Source organism: Natator depressus, chromosome 12 (assembly GCF_965152275.1).
Source record: "Natator depressus isolate rNatDep1 chromosome 12, rNatDep2.hap1, whole genome shotgun sequence".
Taxonomy (NCBI): domain Eukaryota; kingdom Metazoa; phylum Chordata; order Testudines; family Cheloniidae; genus Natator; species Natator depressus.
This window is the reverse complement of record NC_134245.1, coordinates 32,353,390-32,358,128: the sequence shown is the minus strand read 5'-3', so window position 1 is coordinate 32,358,128 and position 4,739 is coordinate 32,353,390. Positions and strand designations below refer to the sequence as shown.

At 43.8% G+C, this 4,739-nt stretch overlaps 1 long non-coding RNA gene across 1 annotated transcript; it reads left to right on the top strand.

Annotated features, from left to right (window-relative positions):
- The first annotated feature begins 373 nt into the window (after positions 1-373).
- Positions 374-4,240, top strand: LOC141996880 (uncharacterized). The gene is made up of 3 exons (XR_012641641.1): positions 374-438; positions 3,061-3,512; positions 3,786-4,240. It is a non-coding gene; the product is annotated as an uncharacterized LOC141996880 (long non-coding RNA).
- The last annotated feature ends 499 nt before the right edge of the window (positions 4,241-4,739 follow it).

Genomic DNA, 4,739 nt, shown 5'->3' with positions numbered 1-4,739 from the left:
AGGGATAGCTCAGTGGTTTGAGCGTTGGCCTACTAAACTCAGGGTTGTGAGTTCAATCCTTGAGGGGGCCATTTAGGGATCTGGGGCAAAAATTGGGGATTGGTCCTGCTTTGAGCAGGGGGTCGGACTAGATGACCTCCTGAGGTCCCTTCCAATCCTGATATTCTATGATTCTACTGCATAATGGCTCTGTCTGCAAAACCAATATAAGACTGCTGCACTTTTTCCTGGTCATAGACGTTTTAGTAGAAGAGCTTGTTCTATTAGGAACCAGATGTAATGCTGACTTCCCAAATCCTGTAATTACAGTGTATGGCTCAGTGAAAGCTTCATAGTGAAACCTGAGGCCATGTCAACCTTGGAGAAGAATGGAACCAATTTGGCAATACCTTGGACCCACATCTCTGCACTCCAAACAAGACCAAGGATCCCTCCCAGGTATATTCGTGTTTTCCTTCCACGAAGAGTCTAGCAGTGAAATTTTGTGGCAGAAATGTTTGTGGAAATATAGATTTTTAAAACAACACTGAAGAATATTTGCAGAAAACAAATTTTGATTTTGCAAATGTTGAGTGTTCTAAGACTTACTTTCATCTAGTAAGAGAAATGAATAGACCATGTTATCAATGTGTCCGGTCCCTACTCAACTTTAATTTTGAATATTGACTGCTTGCAACAAACTGCTCACCAGTGATCTACAGCGCAAGAAGCATTTGCAAATTCTCTCTCAAAAATGAATACATTCAAGAAAACCATGATTTTTTTCATTGATCCTACAATGGGACCACATCTACTTCTACCCACCCGTGTGGGTGAAAACTGCTCCCTTTTATTCTTATTTACATTACAGTCACCTCTATGCACTGTGATGCACACCCCGTTGTGCTAGGCACTGTACAAACACATAGTGAGAGAAAGACTCTACCCATGACAGTCTTAATAGATGAGACAGACAAGGATGGGAGAGGAAAGAGAAGCACAGAGGTGAAGCAACTTGCCTAAGAATTTCAGACTGCAGTTCAGTTTAGCAGTCAAATTTGCCTGCTCAGCAAGGGGAGGTGCAGACTTTCTGTGTCCCACTATACCATGGAAGTAGGGGCAGAGAGAGTCTGGCTCTTAGTGTGCAGATCCCTCTGAGAGTGACGTCATCTTCACCTGACATGGAATTTCAAGCCCAGGTGAGTAACTTGTCATGAATATAATGCCCCATCGACCCTTAAAATAAATAGAATTCTCTGATATGAAGATCCAAGATTATCTGTTTTCATTTCCCTAACTGATCCAAGGAGACGAGAGATCTTCTGGCTATCCCAGAAGGAGAACAGAAGACACCGGATGCGGTTTAACTAGGCTGCAACTTTATTCCTAAATGTCAGGGAGTGCCCAGTAGATAAAAGCGTACAGTGTGGATAATTCCATAATCATTTACATATACCTGCAGTGGGAGGCTGCTGTCAGCCCTCCAGCCAACCCATTGCTGGGAACTTGCTACCTCCCACCTCTAGAATGGGGGGCTATAAATGACTGACCGTACCAATCAAAGGAGCTCTGAAAACCCCCTCTTTTGGCTCTTTTAAAGAATACCTCCCTTAAATCCCTTACCAACGCATTTTATCAGATCACTGTGTCCCTTTCTTGTGGATCCTCCCCACGCTTACATAACAAGTTGCAACATCATAGCCTAGCCCCTGCTTCATGTCTGCCCAACTAAGCCCCTGGCCTGCTGTGGGAAAGATTAAAAACCCTCCACCTCGCTTTGGCCCATCCAGTGGTCAGGGAAAACATTTTTTCCCAGCCCATGAGAAGGTAGCAACTAGCATAAGTTCACAGCAGATCATGAAAAAACCTGGGATTTAACTACTTCAGTAGGGTGCGAGTGGGTCCTGCACCACCTGGTCAAGGAAAAAAGGGCTTTTCCAGCGCCTAAATAGTTTCCCCTCTCTTCTGGTCACCTGTGGGGGGATGGGTTAGCATCCCCATGCTGACAAAGTCTGAAGCTGCCACAATGAGTCATTCTCTGGTTATCTAGCCCTTCAAGGGGCCACACACCTTTTCCTACACACCAGACAACAGCCCCCACAATTTAATGTGTGGTGAGGTTATTCTCTTGTAGCACCTTATTGATGCAATTTGACCTTGTTGAGGAATGAAGCTCTTCTCTGATGGACGAGAGGGGTGTGTAGGCGTGTGTGCGTGTGAAGTGCTCTTACTTTGCCTGTATTCAAATTCTAATTCCATATTCTGGTAACAGATCACATTGACAACCAAAAATAGCAGGGCCTGAAAATATACTCACAAGAATGATTGTCATACAAATAAGAATAGGTCCTGTTTAACCCATTCTCTTATCAGCTCAGCTCACTGTAATCTTCTGATCTTCCCCTGGTACTATCCTGTAGCCCTTGGCCAAGAGTCCATTCATGAAAAGTAACAGTCTAATAGTAATAAAATAACTCTCATGCCGACAGTATGCAACTAGTGTGGATTAACTAAAGTACATTTACCTTGTGTAGGAAAGCAAATGTATTGCTTCAATAATAGTAATGTACAAGCTCTCTTTAATGTGGCATGACTTTGACTTTTGGTTACTCTGTTTTTCTGGCTGAATTCCAGGTCCAAACTTCTGTACTGATTTACTCCCTCTGCAGCTCCATTGGTTTCACTGGGGTTGCACAGAATGTAAATCTGCAGATTCCAAATTCCCCCTGCAGATTCAACTGGATAGAATCATCTGTGCTTCCAATACAAAATTATTAAACACATTGCCACATTCCGCTCCAGAAGTGGCTGCAATGTAGGGAGGGATGACATTATTGGTATAGTTGTTAGTATTATTTATTATTTGTATTGTTGTGAGCCCTAGTCATGAACAAGGATCCCATTATGCTAGAAACACAGAAAAAAGATGGTCCCTACCCCCCAAAGAATTTACAATCTACAATAAGACACGAGACAAGATGTATACAGACAGTACAAGGAAATCATCAGACAGTATTGTTCAGCATGACTGGCAGTGATGTCAGCACATCAGCAGTCTAATTGTTATCAATTTCTTTGTAGGCATCATGGCAGAGGAGCATTTGAAGGAGGATAATGAGGGAGCTTTGCAGATGTTTATGGAGGGCTCTTCCCAAGCATGTGGGGCAACATGGTAGAAAGCACAGAGTTGCTTGTCTGAAAATGTAACAAATGGCTGATGGAAGCAATCATGGGATGATCGGAGGTGGGAGCTGGCATCTCAATAGTGAATGAGAGATGACAGGGTGGGGACTGACCGTGAAAGGCCTGGAAAGTGAAGACGGGTAGTTTGTTTGATCGGAGAGAGAGAAGGCAGAGCCAGTGCAGGGATGCAAAGAGAGAGGTGACATGGTCAAAGCAATGGGCTAGGTTTATGATCTTATTCTGAATGAATATGGGCTGTGCAGGATTGCGTTTGACAATGCCAGAGAAAAGGATGTTGCAGTAATCAAGACACAAGATAATGAGAGCTTGGTTGATAGCTTAAACCAGTGGTGTGCAACCTATGGCCCTTCAGGGTAATCAGCTGGCAGGCTGCGAGACAGTTTGTTTACATTTGCACGGCTACCCACAGCTCCCAGTGGCCGTGGTTCGCCAATGGGAGCTGCAGGAAGCAGCGCGAGCTGCAGGGACATGCTGTCCACTGTTTCCCACAGCTCCCATTGACTGGGAATGGCGAACCGCGGCCACTGGGAGCTGCGGGTGGCCATGCAAACATAAACAAACTGTCTGGTGGCCCGCCAGCAGATTACCCTGATGGGCCATAGGTTGCCCACACTGGCTTAAACTATGTGGATGGATGGAAAGGCCATATCTTAAAGATATTATGCAGAAAAAAATCTACATGGTTTAGCTATAGCATGGATGTGAGGATAGAGACAGTTCTGAGTCAAAGATGACATGCAGCTTTTGAGTTTGAGTATCAGGAGAGAACATAGTCAAAAAGCAAAGGGGATTACAAAATTTTAAGAAGAGAAGCATGGCTGATAGTGTCAAAGGAGGCTGACAGGTCAAGCAAGATGAAGATGGAGTACTTGTTCTGAGACTTGGGTAGAGAGGTTCTAGGATGGAACTGGAGGAGAACTACTCCAGACAGCGATTGCAAATAGTGCCTTCAATGAGCTTAAAGATGACAGGAAGATGGAATGGGAGTAGGAGAGGCAAGTGGGGTCAAGGATGGATTTTCTAAGATGGGAGAGACTGCAACATGCTTCTATTGTGAGGGGGAAAGAGCCAGAAGGGATTGAGACTTTAAAAAAGAAGAATACAGGATGGGGATGAGAGTGAGTATGAATGACATCAGGGGATGGGATGGGGTGACTGGGGCAAGTGGAGAGGATAGGGGAAGAGAGCAGACACAATGATCCCATCCAATGCATATAGTTAAATTTGTAAACCATTTTGGAATTGTTTGAAATGAAACGCCCTCTAGAGGGCCTAACATTTAAGCCAACAAGGGTCTGTAATGGTCTATATTTGTCAAAAGTTACCATGCAGTGGTATCAGAGATTTCCCATTTGTTTCTTTTCTAAGTGTGGGGGTAATCTTGACTACAACACTGGGGTAAAGTCTGGATTCTTTAATGGCAAGCAATGTATATATGAAAGCTATCAAAATTATCTTTTGTTTTAATCTGTTTATAGAATAGAAAAAGTTAGTATTTCCATACTTACCCACACAACAGCTGTTCATGGTACTTGAGATGCATCATCTACCCCACT